A 19,762-nucleotide genomic window follows, 5' to 3' on the forward strand; every position below is an offset into this window, starting at 1 on the left:
AAAGAGGAGATAAGGCTCATGTGATATTAATCAGGATGACCGCCGTGCGCGAGAATCATAGGGCGTTTAGCACCAGAGATTCCTGTTCCGTTCACGCCATATTTACGCGATTGTCGCGGATTAAAGGCAAGAGGGGCCGTTTCCACGTGCGATTTTGCTTCCGCGATCATGAGATAATTTTCTCGTGATTTTTCCGCCGAGCACGATTTTAATCCGTCGATGACACCCTCGATGTTCGATACGCATCGCGAACCGAAAATTACCGGGTAATTGGGCCCCGAGCCGTCGCCGACTGCTGTTGCAATTGCGTCATGTCTAACTGTACACTTAGCCGGCCTTTAACCACCCAGTCGCGCTTTTCAGCAACTTAACGGGCGACCACGCGGTAGGATTACACTGTCGCCCACGCTCGCGTAGAAATATATCCTTTTCGGAATATCTATCATGCAAACGTACGCGCGCACACATACAAGCCGTGACAAGATAATGCGACTCCGCGAAACTAGATAGACTCTGACACGTTGAATCGAGTTGATTCGCATCGCACGTGTGACACAATTTTAATTTTTCAATTTCAGCTTGCATGATTTTCCATACGAAATAGATAAAAATATGATATATAAAAATACAATAGTTATATCATAATAGTCATATAATTTCTTTGCTAAATGTAGACATGTAATAATTTGATGAAAAATTAAAATGTGATAAAAGGTGCAGTAAATTTTGATTATATATAAACTTGAAATATTTTAATGTTGAAAGAAAAAAAGAAGAATTAGATTCATATCGTTGATTTAAAAAGAAAATAATAATTTGATAGAAAATTAAAATGCGATAAAAGATGCAGTAAATTTTGATTATATATAAACTTTAAATATTTTAATGTTGAAAGAAAAAAAGAAGAATTAGATACATATCGTTGATTTAAAAAGAAAATAATAATTTGATAAAAAATTAAAATGTGATAAAAGGTGCAGTAAATTTTGATTATATATAAACTTGAAATATTTTAATGTTGAAAGAAGAAAAGAAGAATTAGATACATATCGTTGATTCAAAAAGAAAATAATAATTTGATAGAAAATTAAAATGCGATAAAAGGTGTAGTAAATTTTAATTATATATAAACTTTAAATATTTTAATGTTGAAAGAAAAAAAGAAGAATTAGATACATATCGTTGATTCAAAAAAATAATAATAATTTGATAAAAAATTAAAATGTGATAAAAGGTGTAGTAAGTTTTGATTATATATAAACTTGAAATATCTTAATGTTGAAAGAAAAAAATAGAACTAGTCACATATAGTCGGTCCAAAAAGAAAAAAAAATAAAAACTTAGGAAAATATTATGAATCATGAATATATACTTATATACTTGAAAAGTTAACTCATTTTTTTCTTAACACAATTGTCTGAGAATTACCGAGTTTAGTTCATTTATCAATGGACAGTTACGAATGTTATTGTTAGGCTCGAGAATCCTGTATACGAGGCGCACGATATGCTCGTCGATCTCGCGAGTTAAGCGGGATAGACGTTACCCCGTAACGGAGCTTTCGCTGTCGGACGTCGTCGGGGTCCCGTATGAAGAGTAATGATACGGCGTCCGCGAGCGATCATCGACATGAAAGTCCACTGCCTCCTCTCTTGGGAAATAAGCCCAAGTCCCGCGCGCGGAGACTCGCCGGACGTAACATTTAACCCGAATGATAGATAATTCTCTCCGCTCGCGCGCCGTGGCCCCAGGTGATTTTTCCTCGCAGTAAATCTCAGAACGATCGTTATTCCTCGATTGCGCAACTCGTCAAGCCACTCGCCCGCCAGGTATTCAATTTCGCGACGATCCGACAGCGCGCGATAAATAGAATACACGCATACAGATAGTATACTCGATGCAAAACGTATGTAAAAAATAGCGCGTCTCTCACATTCACGCTCTGATTAATCGATCATTTAATATTCCGATTATCACCGTTGTCTCCTGTTCGCGGTGTAGTGAGTCGGTCAATCTCGGCCGAGTGCTCTCCGCTCTAATTTCCCTTCGGCGAGCCCCTAACTCGATTACGCGCGCGAGCACGTGTTATTAACACGCGTTCCTACCGCCGCGCTCATCCAAGTCGATTTACTGCGCGTTACAGCCGTAAACGATTTGCGGCGAAGGTCGCGATCGCTGCCGGCCGGGTGCTGTACGTGCGTCATGCAAACGCATGAATATAAAATATCGACGCCATTATCTAATTAGACGAACACGCCGTAAATAAGGACACTTATACGGAATATGCACAGAAAAAAAGGACATTTTTGTTTTGAAAATATATTTAGTTTTAACATGGAAATGTTGAAATGAGATTATATTGCGTTAATTAGAGAAAAATATAATTACTTGAATGAAACCATTTTATATAGTTCAATCAAGAAAAATATATTCTTATGATTTAAGATTTAATTTTCTTGAATGGAAAAGAAATGTGAGATAGAAAATAACATTTTTAAATCAAAGATTATAATTTTCTTGTGGTGACAATTACAATATTAAAATAAGACTATAATATTGTTAAAATTTTTAATTATTAAATTATTAAATTATTAAATTAATTCTTCTAAGAAGATTATAAATTGTTGCGTATATATGAAACAATGAACGCGTTAATTTAAGTATATAAATTTTGATTTGACACTTATTTTTTTTCTGTGTATATATCGTACCACCACTGCCAGCGTGGAAAGGGAGACAAAATTGCTCGCTCGTTCGCAAATGTTTTCAACGCGAGAATCGTGAGAGTCGATTGTGATGATGACTCTCGAAATACCCGCGGTCCTCGAGTGAAACGTATTTATTGCCGCAAATGTCGGAGGAGAATCAAACGCTACGACTATCCATTTCATCAATCATTCGCAAATTCTCGGCGATAAATCTCTAATTTTTGCCTCAAGTAACAAATCTAATATAATTTACACTTCATTCACAGCCGTAATTACTTTTTTTCACCTACTTTTAAGGAAAATCTCTTTATACTTGATTAACGGTTTCTTGAAACGGATGAAAAGTAGCAGAGGTATATTTTAAGATTCGACGCGATCTAAAAGAATTGGCCTGGACAGTAGAATAATTCGCCGGAGATTGATACACATGCTGCGCAAGGCGTTGAATAGCTCTCATAAATGCGATCACGCTAGTTCCATCGATGAGAGATTAATGGACCGCAGCGTGTCGTCGGCCGTTGGACCGAAAGCTGCCAACTCTAAAAAGAAGGTAGGCCGTTAAAGAAAAGGGCGAGCGTGAAACGCGTCCACGGAACGAGTCTCACGGCGAGTCGTTACACAACTCGTTACACACGACGCGTGACAGGTGTTTGTACGACGCGAGCGAATTGAACCAAGACGGCGTTTTGAATTTTACGCACTCCACTTGCGCGGAGATGATCGTAAACTAACGATCGTCTCGTCGCCAATCTACGCGTGACCCGAGATGTACCTGGACTATGAGCTCGTTATCGGATAATTTATCTCATCGGACGATCTATTTGTTGAATTTGATTCAACGACGACCATTATCCCCTTCGCCCGCATTTCGCGCGTCCCATTTTCTGTCATTCCGCCTCCGTTAATCTCCGGTGCTTTCGCACTTTGTCATTAATCGCGGCCACGTCGCCCTGGGACACGACGGAACCCATTTGCCTCTCCCCGCTGTTCGCCGATCATCGAAACCGTACCCCTTCTTCTTCCTCCTCATCACCCTTACCCTTCTTCTCTCCTCTTGCCGAACGAGTTACGCGACTGAGAGCAAACAAACCGCGGCGCATGCACCGACGAAGGTGTCTGCCCATTCTCGGCGGAGACTTCGTTTTCTCACGCGGCGGGACTTGAAACTTGGTTGCGCAATTTGCATGGCGCGAAATTATAAGGCGCTAAGTATCATTTTTCAAACGTGAAAGTTCCGAGGTCTGATTGGCCAATTTTATTACGGCTACATAACTCTGTGATATAAGTTCGGCTCGTTTCGAGAATATATAACATTGTTATTTTTATAAAAATATATATGTAAAATAATATTATTTTAAAAATACAGTTTTATATATTTACATTTATATTTGTTTCCAACAATCTAACTTTAATGATTATAAATAGAATTAAAAAATTATACTTTATTATATTCATTTATATTTTATTATATTTTAAATTATATTTTATTATATTTTAAATTATATTTTAAATTATATTTTATTATATTATAAAAATATCTTCTATAGGTACAGAATTTTACTTTACTTAAATAAAATAAATAATACAAGTTTAATAAATAAATTAATATTAAATTTATAATAAATCAATTTTATATTATATAATGATATAATATATAAATAATTTGTCGAAGACAAAATATTAATTTCGATAATCCTCTCACCTGCGCATATGTACGTCGCGTCCCTCCTCGCAGGTGTTTGCGCGCGCGAATCGAGTAGCGTGTAAAGCTGGACCCGCTCGGTTGCGGCTGGAGGCTGCGCGCGCGAGATGATCGAGCATTATCGTATCTCGGAACACCCACGCGCGCGGCCGCCACGTCGCACGGCGACGAAGGAAAGAACGGGCATTGGTGTCGCGGTCGACCGATCCACACCCAGGTGCAAAGACACATGCTCTTGCACGGAGGCGCGATGGTGCTTTCGCAACGATCGCCGGCGTAAAAAGAACCAGCGATGTCGGTAGCGAAAGGGAGAGAAACAGACGGGACGCTGATGGTGCGAGAGAGAGACAGAGAGAGACGCGGGGGAGGTGGAGGAGGGGGTGTCGAAGAGGGCACGCGCAAAAAAGGCCCATTAACTTCACCGTAACCCGGCAGGAAAGGTGCGGATCCCCGCGGCGCGGCTTGCCTTATATTGCGCTAATTAATAATAAATGGCCGCAAAACGAAAAGAGTATCCTTTATTTTCTACTGCCGCCGCATGAAGTCCTCCCCCGCCCCTTCTTCTTCTTCTGCTTTTTTCTAGTCGCGTTTTTTTTAAGACACAGCTCGCGTTCTAGCTCCAGAGTCTCGTCTGCTTCTCGGCTTTACACTCGAAATGTTGAATGTCTTCGTTTCTCGCTTATGTAATGATCCGATAATCGTGAATCATTTCAATGTCTCACTTTCGTCACGCTTATTCGAAGAACTTGCACGTTATCGCGTCGCATTCGCAGTCTTAACGTTATAAATCGTATCACAGCGCGCTGTATATGTGTATATATTGAGTTGTAAGTTATGTTACTTCGCATAATCTCCGATTGTCCGTAGGGGATTTATCCAAGGATAGAATAAATCTGTCTATCTACGTATCTATCTGCCTACCTTGCTCGCCGATTAATACCACCGTTTCGCGGTAGCCACACTCGGGACAATTGCTTACGCATACTGTATCCACTGTCGGCGATGATAGAGTGTCGCCAGTGTATATTATCCAATCGCATAATTTTTCTTAAACGTTCAGTATCATAATTTTGCGAACACGATCTATTCGATAGAGAGATAAAAGCAATTTTTAACTTATCACTTATCTTTTTACTGCAAATTAAGATATATAATAAATACACAAAAAGATTATAAAAATTTTTATGTCGAGATATAGATATAGAGTTATACATCTAACAATAAATAAAACCGGACTCACAATAATATAATATAAATTATAATAATGTGGGTTAATAAGAGCCAATAATAGAGGAAAACAAAAGATCGATTAAAGAATTAAAATAATTATTTTTATTTTAATTTTAAAATTAATTTATTAAGTTATATCTAAACTCATCTGATCAGCTGATCGCTGTTTGCATAGAATAATATTACTGTAGACGATTAATATCTTTGCATGATAATTATGTCATCAGTATTTTCTCTCGACAATATTTTTTCAATATAATGTGATGCAATCTATCATCAATTTAAAATCAGTAGCAAAATTATTAATTAATATTTAAGCAAATAGATATTAATTTTACGCTGTATTAATAATAAACCTTCATATCCAATTTTCGAAAAATATGCAAGAAGATTGTCCGAATAAAATATGAAAAATATGAAAAATCGCGATGAAATTATTAACTCGCGATCGTGTCACGCATCCATCGCGAACACTTTCGATGTGGAAATTCCAATCGTGGATTCATCAGAAATCGGATTTCGCGGAGAGGTGAACGTACGGAGAGATGCATGCTCGAAAGGATCGGCGTCTATCGACGGGGGAGATTCCTGGTATGCACCGAGGCACCTCCTTCACCATGCGCACCACGTTGCACCCACGAGCTGTGACCTACACACGGACGCGCACCCACCCACCCGTGACGCGAACGCCGCCGTCGAGAGAACCGTATCCCATTTCCATCGAAAGTTCACACTAATGGCATTTGCTCTACACACATCGCGCGCGCTGTTCGAGACCGCCAATCGCGGCCAATTACAATTTATTAGCTGGTGCGGGCGTGTTCGCGGCTTTCAAACGACTCGATATACCGGACTGAGCTGGCCGATATCGGTCATTTTTTGTCCGCGTCTGCACGCGTCATAACTCGATCGATTTGATATTGACGGGGGTCCAGGAAAATATCAAAATAAAATACATGTTTGCGCAATAAAGCGTGAGGTGTGGAGAGATCGAAGTAACAATTCGATCCTCTGTATTTTATTAGAAACACTAAAATAGAAGTGCCCATAAAATAAAAGATAATTAAAATATAATATTAAGAAGAAAAAAAGAGAGAAGGAAAAAGGAGGAAGTAGTTTATTCGATATATTTAAAATATCCTAATATGATTTTTTATTGATATTAAAATAACAAGACCAGGAAATAGTACAAGATTAGATTCGACGACCAGATTAAGAGATTCTAATGATTCCGGTCGCATCATCCGTGTGGAAAATGCCCGATGAAGGTGATGATAAAGAATAAATCGGAGCTAGGTAACGAGATGCTAAATTCCTGCGAATCATCGAAGATCGAAGCGTTATGCAGCGCGATATCGCGAGAGTACGAGAAAGATAGAAGCGATAGCAGGCGGGAAAACGAGGAGGGAAAAGGATCCCTAGAATATTCACGTTCACGAGAGAGCATGCTTTGGAAGCTAGATGCACTTTGCTTTATGGTAGGCGGATCATTCACACCTCCACTCCAGCGGAGACCAGGCCGGTTATTGCGCCTGAGTTAAAGGAAAGGACCAGCCGGGACTGGATAGGACATAGGAACTGGATCGCATTCCCCGCTCCGTGGGGCATAAAACCGCTGAGATAATATTGCCCGATAGGTTATTTATCTCGGGCTTAGGCTGCCACGATGCTCTATGCCCGGTGTGCCATCACGGAAACCTTCCGCGAGATTGCAGGAATGCCCTGCCACGTTAACTTGGCTCTCTCTTCTTCTATGCTGCTATATACGAAACTGCTATATCCGTGTAACATCCTGCTGGGGAGTTGGGGTACCGTTGATAGCCCTGAGAGATACTTGTCTCGGTAAAACCTCATCAAGAACTGCGGCTTCGATACGCGAGCGACGACGTCTCCTAAATAGTACTCTTCTTTATATTTTTCAGAGGAAGTAAAAAATTTTGATAAAAATGATTGCAGATTTGAAGAAAAATGATAAATATTCTACATGCAAAATTTTCATATTTCAAGAAATATTACAAATTTTATTTTTAATCTCCGCATCATCACGATAGATTTAATTAATAAAAATGTAGAGACAAAATAAAATTAATCCATCGCCTCTTTTATCATTCGTTAAAATAAAATTTGAAATTAATAAGAGATTTAAAGCTCTTAAAGTAAAAGCTTTTTTTCTTCAATCGCTCATGACACAAGGATTCTCGATAAGGACAAGTCAGTCCAAAATTAATTTAAAAAATCTATAGACGATAAAAAAACTCAATTCCACTCGAGACGAGATTGAAACACTGAATACGCGACGTGTAGGTTTCAGTGTAGGTGTTGGGACGTAGGCGCGATATATCTCTCTTGTATCACGCGGAATCGTATCCGCGAGGATCTGCGACGGTTCGTTCGTCGGCTGATTCGTGCGTCAGTTGAAGTGCCTATAAACGCGACAGACAAGGCGAGATATTCACTTTCCAATTTCTGTATTCCGCCTTCTTCGCGCCGTTTTAAGCAGGTTCGCCCGTCGTCCAGATCGGCCGCGATCGCGATTTGCATATTCAACGAGATCCGCCGATAGCTCCGCACGCCTCCGACTGCTTTTTCCGACGCTTACGTGTACGGGCTACGCGCATATTTCGCGATATCCGTCGGGCATTAAGCTAACTCGCGCACCGTTATGAAATACTTATATAGCAGGCGCCAAGAAAGTGGCGATCAGTCGCTTCTCGGAATTTAAAATCGCGATTGGAAACGTGGCGCGACGACGAGGCGCGATCTCGAATATAATAATAATTCGAAGAGAGAGGAAACGGTACCGAGGAATTTTTCAACCGCTAATAAGCTTGCAAAGTACTGCGATTCCCCGTTAATGTAATTCTTAATCAGTCTCGATTCCCTCCAGCCTTATGAATCTCTCCCGCTCCTTTCTCTCTGCCCTGATTATAGCATTGTAGCGTAAGATGTTCCCACAGCGGCGAAAAAGTGTAGACCGGAGGTCAGTGAGAATCCAGGCGAGAGATCCGCGAAGGCAGACGTCGGCGAGAAACGAAAGAACGACGCGAGCAGGTTGCAGCCAAGATTTCCCTCGGCGGGGCGCACGCAGCACGGTTTCGTGCCAATCGTTGCACCGGTTAGAAGTAATTAATTACGCGAACGAGCGATTAATGATGCCTCGGAGCCCCTCGCGGTCGAGCGGCTCGCTCGCGAAACGTCATCCTTCAAAGCGCGGCTCGCTCGATCGACTGGATCCACTTTCGCGGGGACGCAATTTTTCCGAAGGCTCGATATCGCGTACCGTGCACGTCAGAGCTTCTCTTGACTTATCGTAAGCGATAAACACGGAGGAAATCGCATATGCATATGTAAATGTATTACGAAACGAGACGGTGAACATGCAGAAAGATTGTTGAGATTTCCCGATGATGATTTGCTTGAAATCGAAAGAGATGTAATGGTTCTCAATTGATAATCTTCTGTCTCGATTTCACGTGTCAAAATGTTCTCGTCAGGTGATGGAATCATCATTCGACTGAGACCTTTTAAATTATTATTTCAATCTGGAAAATGATTATATGCGCATTTTGTAAGCTGTCACAATTATTTCAAGAGCTTCACCTTTCAAATTATTATTTCAATTTCAAAAATGATTATGTACGCATTTTGCAAGCTATCAACAATTTCATACACATATTTATTTATTTATTTTTTTAAATATGAATGCAATTTGGAAACAAACTTTTTAACTATTATAAATAGAAAAAGATGCAAAGGTATTTTATTTTTATTTTTTGCGGCTGATGTAGGTAAAAACAAAGCGATGCATTAACTTTGATGACGGCTTCGAAAAAATAGCCGCGTCACGTGGCACACTTTCCATACACGACGTTTAACATAAACAGCCGCGCTTAAAACACGGCGCGTCAGGTGCGACAAGATTCCCCGAGCCCATCGTTGCATCGATTGCGCAGGTGTAGTATGCCATTGCCGCCTCGAGAGCCAAATCGGGAACGGTGAGGTGAGGTCACGGTGGTCGAGTCGGCTAGAGAGCCAGCGCAGAAGTGGCTGATTATCCTCTAGAGGTGTCGTCCGGACGTTTTTGGTATTAACGAGGGTGGCGATCTGCATAATTATGCAACGGTCCGCCTGCAGCCCCGTCGCTTTTCCACATGCTGCGGGGCTGGAAGTGCAGACCAGTGCGAACGATAATCCGCATAATTGCGCAATCATCGACATAAAGTGAGATTTTAATCATTGGCGCCGCTCGCGATAACATCGCGCGTGGACTCGTTAAACGGGACGTGTGTAATATCTTGCCGCGTATTTTGGATTTTACGACACTCGTCGTGTCAGTGAGTGATGTAAATCACCCTCCGATTCGCATACGCAATCGCCATGTTTACAGCGCGTATATAACGCCGGATTTTACGATCTAAATTTGGCGAAACATTAAATGCACGCCTCTCGCGATTATCAATTTACTTAAAATTTATCATCTTGTGCTTTAAAAGCTAATTGTCTTTGATTCATTCTCCAATATAAAGGATAATTAATTTTGAAAATTATCTTACTTTTTTCACAACAAACAAATTTATTAATCAAGAATATTAAATTATTTTTTAATCGTTTTTAATATCAATATTTTAAATCGATTGATTATAAAATTGATTAAATATACTTGTAATACGTGTCTCACGGAAAGATTGACTAATATAAAATTCCAATAAATTACGTATATTATCATATGCATGAAAATGATGAATTTTTTCGCAAATTTCCTCAAAGACGTTTGCTAATGACGTTTCTACATAATGTATATAACGAGAAAACTATGTGCGAACGTGAGACGAATGCTTTGTCGTGTTGAATGGCCGGCGACATTATTCATCTCTTTCCAGAGGTAGTTCATCAATACGCCTCCGGTTGGAGGAAGGTCGAGTGGGTTGCTTATGTAATTATTAGCTTAGTTAGTTACGACAACTTCGCGTATTACGTGCGGGTGGTCCGTTTCGAGTGCTGCTGGCGAACGGTGGCACAATACCAGCCTATACATTACTACACGTCGATACCTCGATCGGCGCGCTTTGCTCGCCACTTCCTTACACGTCGCGTACACTTTCTTGCGAGAGCCGTCGACTAATCCGGACATTAACATTCAATGCTTGACTCGTTCCAGTGTGTACCAGAGCAAATCGGGCAACCGTTTTTTCGCGACAGGTAGCAGTTATTTATATCAGCGATATATATACATCAAGATATTTCCTGTAATTATATAAAATCATATTTCTTTCTTTTTTTTTACTATTTTATGTTTTTTATTTGTACTTTTTAGTTGATCGTATAATCAAGAACTTTAAATATTCACTTGTTCTAAACATAAGATAAAATATTAATTGAGATACACTTGTTAGAAAATAAAATTGGTACCTGGATAAACATTAATATTCTTATTTTATCCTCCCAAATCATCTTGAAATATATTTCTCATTAAATTATATTATATTTCTATTATATATAACCAGTCTAATAATTTTCTTAATAATTTAATTAAAAGATATCGAGGTATCATTCGAAAAATAATAACATTATAAACAGATAATAGATTTTTTCTAAATTATTTCCATTAATAAGAAAAAAAATCCAGTAAGAGAGAGAGAGAGAGTCTTTTCTTAATTTATTATAATAATAAATATAGATATCTTGTTCATTCATGTGATATATACAAAATTAATATTCAAAATAACGGCATTCAACTAATTGTTGTCTAAATAACAGAATTTCATTCTTCTTTATATTTTTTAATGATAACGCGTGTTACCTTTTATTCAAAATTTCGATAACACTTTAGAAAAAAAGAAACTTAGAACTTTGAAGCTTTCAATATGCTACTACGCTGGAATATATTATTTATCACTATCGTGTTTTAAGAATGATATTATTTGAAATTTTTCTATATCCTCTGCTTTAATAACAAGAAAAAAATTGAGGCGATAATTTAAAATTAAGATTAAGAGAACGCCATTAGTCTCCTTGCTGGCAGTTATTTACTCTGCCTAGCGAAATCACCGACATTCTCCAGTATCATTTACCAAGCATGCGCCTAGTTTGTCTAGATGCAAGATAGACTCCGGTCGCGAGAGTGTCTTGAGAGCTCGTTATCCGATTTCCCATTGGCTCTCGCGATGCCGCCGACGAAGATTGCCCGGATGTTTTGCATACTTCTGATTACGCGTTATCGATCCCGGTGAGCGAGAACCGAGCCTCGTCTCCTCGGGGTTACACGCCGGGTTTATTAACTCCCGTGTCAGTGTCCCGTGTCGCACTTTGTTACTACGCCTGACAACGTAATCTCGGTACATGCCGCCCTGATGCACGCTCGATAATCGATACGCCGATCGCCAGTGTCGTTGTCCAGAAGAAACATTGTGCGTAAAGACCAGTTTACCATCGACATGACTTTCGACACGATATCGCGGTATCCAATTCGACCGTTCGATAAAATATGCCGACCACATCTTTGTTATTTTGGAGAAAGAAAAATGTATACATGAGAACACATAATGGAAATTTTAGTTAATTAATTTATTATATCGATTTTTATTATGTCATAAAAAGAAAATTTTATAAATCTAATATCTGAAATACAAAATATCATTATCAGACATTTTGTTCATAAATATAGCTATATTTTTATTAAAATCTCGATTTTTCCAAGATTGTTAAAAACTCTTGCAAGAATATAAAAATTGATATCTCTTGAACTTAATTGAATTGGAAAAGGAAGAAAGATAATTGTTCGTTTATCTTTGTAAAATCTACTTGCCGTTGAAAAAAAATCGCGAATTAAAAGGATTAAATGCAACGATCAATTTCATACGAACAATGTTGAGTGTGGGAATGAAATGAATTAAAATTACTATGACTTACACCTGTGGGACGCACACGCGGAGCCATATGTCGAAAAAAAAACGTTCTCGCGTACAGCTTTCGAATCTCATACGTTGCATTGTGTATTGTGAAAGTGTCGTAAAAAGGCTGAAACTTATCCTTTAGCGCCAGCGTACACGTACGAGACATACGCAGAGTCCGCGGGGTCACGCAGGTACAAAACCCCACGCCGTCATTTTGTTCCGTATATGTTAAGTATGTTACACGTAGATTATGCCCGAGCACATGTTTTAACTCGACATAATCGTATCCTTCCCCGTTGCGCGACCTACTTTGCAAGGTCGTGGGATCAAACATCAAGCAGGTGCAGACAGTACCGTTTATTGTTTTTTAACGAAATTACACGCCACCATATATTATATTCGGGATGCTTAATATATACATCTTGCGATATTAAGCCGATCAATGTAATCAATGTAATCTTCGACGTTTACATCGTGGATTATTCGCCACGGACAGACGGCGAGAGCTTTATTAGGGAAACTAGTTAGTGCAATTTTTGATAAATTTATTCTCATTCATACATACCTCAAGTTAAAAGCTACAAGATGATTTTTGTCTCAAATTTGATTTAAAATCAATAAATATTTTTAAGAGTAGAAAATAGAGATTGTAAATAAAAAGTCTTATTTAGTTATTTTGGAAGCCTTATTTAGGAAAAAAATAAAGTTAAATTAAATTAATTAACGTCTTAAAGAATTTTCAACGTTGAAGAATCTACAGTAATAAAAGATTTAATAAAAGAAATATTCCCCAAATATTCTAATTTGAATTATATCTGTTATCAAATATAATTCATAGATATAATCAGTGAAATAATGAAAAGCTATATTTTATTATTATAATATGTCATGTTCCATGATCGCATTTACAGAGTGACAGAATCCAATTTTTTCAATAAATACCTGCTCAATACGGTGATAAAAAATACAAAATGACAGAATTATCCTGATTGACATATGCAATATTCAAGATAGTAATTTGCGCGACGAGCATACCTACCTACTTCAATAATCTCCGACGATGTTCCCACGGAGAGAACAAAGCTCCGCAGCAACAGGAGCGACGCGCACTTGTCGACAGAGTTGCGAGTTCCGAGTGCCGACGACGACTACTCCAAGTAGACAAGCAGCACGCTGTTGCGCCATATTGCGAGGTTCACTGTATTGTACAAATACAGCTCTCGGTTGCGAAAGACAAACGATCGAACATGTCTAGGAAAGCCTAGATAAGTACCGTATATGTAGGGAAATATTCTATATAAATGACATTATCTGAGTCTACTTTTTCCTAATAAAATTCCTAATTTCCACGATAAATAGTACATTTAAATATCGATTGTTTTTATAAAATCTCTAATGTTTCATCTTTTTATTCTAAACGCATAAATATGCATTTCGTAATTTCTTATATCTTGTTCAAATAAAGCCGATTAATAGATTCGTCCCGTAAGATTGACGATCTTGGTCAAGGAATCGCTCGCTTTCAAACCTGGCGAGGAGGAACGAGTCGATCGGCATGAAACACAGTTCGTTTCACTTATATTTATGCGATATATAAAATGAAGGTCTCTCTCGAATGGTTCATGCCCGGTCGTTACCTCGTTTACTCAAACAGGAACGCGGCGCCGATCGACCCGCTGCCCGATGCATACGGATCGATAGTCATCGAAAATTCGCGGCCGGCGATCGGTACCCGCACGATTCAGCCACTCGCGGAGCGTGCCAGAAAAAATCCGTCCCCTAAGCCTTGCACGAATTCGCGTATTGTAGCGTACGATGGAGAAACTAGAAAGGCGCCCGCGCTCGCGGCCTGTTTCCGGCTCTGCAGACACGTGCATCTCGCGATTGCATCTGACGATTGGCATTCTGGAAATTTCCGCGAGACGAGAACGAAAGGGGAAGAAAAAAAGAATCCAGATATCCTAGGAGAAATATCCGTTAACGCGAGTATTCCGCGGATTTTTTTACAGCCATCGGCCTCGGCATACATTTCGTTTTTTTTTTTCCTTCCTTTTTCGTATGCGTCGCGCAGATATCGCGGAATGCGACGGTAACCGTCTTTTTCTCACATCATCAGCTGATTATCGGGTATACGGGAGATCTCGCGACGCGCAACGTATCATTACAACGTCCGCATATATCTGTAATGACATCGTCGACATCTTTCGCGCTCGATTGAACACCGGCGAATGAATGTCCCTCATAGAAAACGACAGCGCAACGATTTTCCGTGAATGCAGCTTGCAAATTGCAATGTTGCACGATATGCGTCGCGTTGATCTCCGCCAGCCTGCGTAAGAGGTTGCAGGTTGCCGACTGCAAAACGCGACTGTGATTCACAATCGCAAGGCGAAATTTGCGCTCGAAACCTTCGCGCGTTTCAACTTTTCGTTTTCTCGCGGATCGCAAACGCGATTTTCGCGCTGCTCATTTTTCCGCGGCTCGTTTGTAACCGCAAAGCATTTGCCATTACGACGCGTACAAAGTGTTTCATCAAGGTTTCTCGTAGGACATCTCTTAAAACATTTTTGTTTCACACCGACGTAATTTAGAGAAAAAAAAAGAGAAAAAAGTGGGATAAAATGACGCAGTGGAAGTACTAGTTTTTATTGAAACATGCTAAAGTATCTTTTTTTTCCAATGGATAAGTTAATTAGCATTCAGTATTCATTGAATAGCCGTCAGTGATTGTTGCATGTGTAAACTAATCATATATTTACAGCGCATGAATAAAGTACATTTGAATTTAAATCGAAAAATTAAATTTAAAATTAAGTTCTGAAAATATGAATTCTCGTAAATAATTAAATTATGATTTATATGATATTAATCACTAATTTAATGTTTGTAAAAAAAATAGAAAGCAAATTATTACATTTTATTAAATATTTAATAAAATTTAAAAATATATTTTTCATAATTTTATGAATAGTATAACATTAAATAAAAATACATACATATATTATACATTTTTCAAAATCTCAAAAATTGATATTGATGAAGACATTCTTAATTCTAATTTTTTATATTATTTTCTAATTTATAAACAAATCAATTGGAAAGCAACAATCGAAGAGGTTAATTAAAAAAAGACCGCGATTAATAATTACAAATATTTTCTCGCGTGTACGCAAAACATTACAACCGCCATTCCAGCAACTCGTTGACGCAACACTAGTTATTGTTGTGGCGTAGGCTCGCACGATAAATTATGAACACGCATCACATTGTATTCTCGTCGTCATCGTCGTCGTCGTCGACCTTCTGTCGTGCGTCCGCGAACGCGCGCGCGGTTCCCTTCATTTTTACCCTATCGATATCCTATCATTATGACTAAAAGGGAAATAGCGGTAGGTATTATTATTGAAATGTCACGCGATCATGTTATTAAGCTGTCTCGTAAAGCATCCATTCGCACAACAAATACCATCACGCGAAATCTCTCGTCGCACGCTCTCGCTCTATCAAGACGCATACATTGAGATAATGAATTGTATGCCCGACCGCGCACAGGTTTCCGTCACTTATGATAGTTAACGTGACACTTATGTTGGCATATACGTGTAACGTCAACTTTCTACATCTCTTTATTTATCTCTTTATTTATCTACGATATGATTATGTTACCGCCACTTAAAAGCACGAAGAGATTCTCGATTGATTATCGAACAGTTTTAAAGTGACGGAAATTATTAAATTATTTTCAATATAAACAAGAATAATTTAATTATCTTTTATTACACACACTGTATATTTTTGTAGACATAATAATTTATTTAATAATATATTTGCTGTATAAGAATTACTTTCTGTTTTAATGTACAACTTTTTGGTTTTTTCTTCGATTTCAAATTTCTTTTTAAAGTTTCTTTTTTTAATGATTATTAATTTTTAATGATTAAGTTTTTAATGATTATGAAATTTATTACGTCGTTCATCTATTGAGAATAATATAAAATCTGTGAAAAATAACATATTAAGATATTATTATAAGAAATGCATCATCTCGAAAGGAACTTCACTAAATAATATCTATAAATTAATTATTTTTGAAAAGTTTTATTTCTCTTTCTCTCTTTCTTCTATAAATATTTTAATAAAAATTATTAGCATAAATATGACTAAAAATCAATCATATTTATGATAATTGTAAAAAAGAGATTATTGAAATAATAGTTGAAAGTACGATAAATGATACTATTAATAATTTGTACAATATCTCAAACGTTATCTCGTACATCCGTTATCTGGTACATCCGGTACAGTAAGTATAAAAATCCCCTCGATCTCGCTCTTTATAGATACATAACATAGCATTCCGATATTTCTCGTCGGGAAAAAATACAAAGGAGCAAGACTCTAGGCGTGATCGGCGATTAAGCAAGGGACACCTGCCAACCTGCCTGCCACGAGCTTTGCGAAATCCCGCGCCTCTGCGAATTGTTATTGACTGCGCCGACTCGCCTCGCCGAGAGGTTGCGCTCTGACAACCACCGATTTTATTCTGGGGGAGGTGTCAGGTCCGATTTACGATACGACACGAATGCCAATAGCCTGGCAGTGAACATAACTCATTTCGCCCCGTGATAGTGCGCAACGTGCTATGTACGTACACTTGTATGTATCTAGGCGTGGTAGATTGTACCCTCTCCCCCTCATGTAGCCCACATGTTTGATGTTTTACGGGTCCGCAGAGACTCGTATTGTTCTCCTCGTTTGTGCGAAAATATCAGCGCGCACCCGTTAATGGAATAATTGCACGCGAATCTTAGTTATTGAGCTACTCTCTTAGCGTGCGAGCAGTCGGCTTAACGAATCCCCGTCATTGTTCTCGCGTGGAAATGGTAATACGACTTGACAACCGAAAACACGCTCGGCACGTTGCGAGATAAACGTTACTCCGAATTATGCAATAGAGAAGGATCAATTAATTTAAAACGCACTTAAGAAACTCGGAATGAGAACTAGATATTTTTATAATCGAATTGTGATTTTTTACGCAACATGCGATATCAAGAAAAATTTAGAAATTATAGGATAAACAAAATTTTTTATTATCTATATATTAATTACTTTATAAGTGATTTTCGGTGAATAAAATTTCCTTAGACACGTTTGTTTCCGTCTTCTTAGAATGTTACTCAAAATCGCGATGCATATTTAGAGTTTTTCTTCCGGATTCTTTGATTATTCTCAGAGAAGATAAAGAGAAGCGAGGTGTGGCAGGTTGAATGGGGCAACGTATACGCCTGTGCATTCGCATTGTTCTCCGTGTCTACGTAAAAGCATTAAGATCAGCCTATCAGCGCAAAAGGGTACGATAGAAATAATCATAAATTCTATTAGGTAACAAATGTTTATCGCGATCGTTTTACGCAGCTCTCCGCATGATATCCGCGTCGTGTTCCGACAAAAGAGATCTATTTTCGATAATTCTCAGAAAAAAAACATTTTCACGATATAAAATTGTAAAAAAGACGACTCGTAATGATGTTTGAACGGTAAATGTTGGAAATTACAACGAAATATTTAATAAAGCTTTAAGAACCTCGTGTATTCATTATTAAATTTAAATTAGAACGAATGTTAAGATGGATCTTTTTTCTCGATCGCTTTCGCGAATTATAAAACTGCGACACGACGTTACGCAAACCAATCGAAAACATTGTTTTTCCCAACCGGAACGCTTATTATATATTAAGGCGTGGTAGATGAAATCGATATCGGACGACCGACAGGTACCGCAACAAAGATATAGTCCAGATAATCCTAACGATAAATCGACAAGCCGTAAGTTTCGCCACGCTCTGGCACTTACGATTATTTCGTTATCGCTGAAAATGTATGCGCACAATTCCCTTTCTCATAGGCTCCAGCTTCATACGAGGGAAAAGAAAACAAACATGGGGTGGGAAAACTGGAAAACAAATCGTTGCATCTTTCATCGAGATAGAGCCTGCTCCGCAAACCCGCCACAGATTCAAAAGTCGATCTTTCTCGCGATCAGGTTTGTATTTAGGTGTGGTAGATCACGCTCATGTAAACCACTCGCATTTACTTGCGCCTGGCAAATCTGTTCGCATTGTGCTTCGCGTCGAAAGAAGTTACACCGTACATTTCAAGTCATGCATAAAAAGGAATGACTATTAATTAGGAAAAATTTTATCAAAGTTTATTATACGTTATAAAGATTGGATGGAAAAAAAATAAACACATTAATAAACACAAGTAATAATAGGAATATTACAAAGCTATTTATGTCATATAAAATGCATAAATATCGATATATTCAAAATTTAATTTTCTTGCTACACAAAAATAATTTAAATATGAAAAATATTTAGACTATAATCGCAGAAGAAAATTATTCAAGTTATACAAAGGAACTAAAACTTTTAATTTATTTTGAAATTTTTGCAATTTTTACGTCTTCCTGATGCTTACTTAGGTGCGTATGTGGCATACACACGTGATAGATTCACGTTGTTTATATCTATACGCAAAGAAACACACGTGTCGCACCTTGCAGGTGCATAAATTCAACGTTCTTGGGACCACGTTGCCAGATAAAAGATAAAGATACGTATCGTGACATCGAGAATGAACGAGACAAAAAGAAGAAAGAAAAGGGAATTTCGTAGGACTATGGTCCACCGCAAAAAGTGCCCGATGAGAGATAAGAGCGAGACATTTCGGAGCAATGTCGAAGGACGATAAAGTTCTTAGCTGCCGCGATCATTTGTCGGGACCACGATGGGTAGAAAGGAGTAAGGAGGAAAAAACCTTACGCGACTTACGACTCGCTGACGCACGAACCGCTCGAAATCTAGTAGGGGCAGACGAATGTGGTCAGCCGCGCATCAACCTTCTCTACTAACCGCATGTCAGAAGAATTATAATCTACATAAAAAAACAAAAAAATATTTAAAAATATAATTATTACTAATAATTGTATTCTTAATTATTCTTTATTATTTTAATTACATAAATAATATTGAAAAAAATTAATTACATGTATGTATAAAAAGTATTGAGAAAATTATTAATAGTACAAATGTATACATATAAATAATATATTAATTTGTAAATACTTTATTAAGGATAAAATACATCGTAAATAATTAATTTAATTTTCAAGCGGCCTAAAAATTGTAATTTTTAAACATATTTTTAGAATTGCTCTTCTAAAA

At 38.0% G+C, this 19,762-nt stretch overlaps 1 protein-coding gene across 2 annotated transcripts in view; it reads left to right on the forward strand.

The window, feature by feature from the left end:
* The window catches only part of Blo (bloated), a 106,359-nt gene that overhangs the window by 24,620 nt on the left and 61,977 nt on the right, over nt 1-19,762 (forward strand). The window lies entirely within an intron of this gene.

The sequence above is a fragment of the Camponotus vicinus genome, unplaced genomic scaffold, assembly GCF_025532165.1.
Source record: "Camponotus vicinus isolate PSW18456_S1 unplaced genomic scaffold, iyCamVici1.0 SCAF_1, whole genome shotgun sequence".
Classification (NCBI taxonomy): Eukaryota; Metazoa; Arthropoda; class Insecta; order Hymenoptera; family Formicidae; genus Camponotus; species Camponotus vicinus.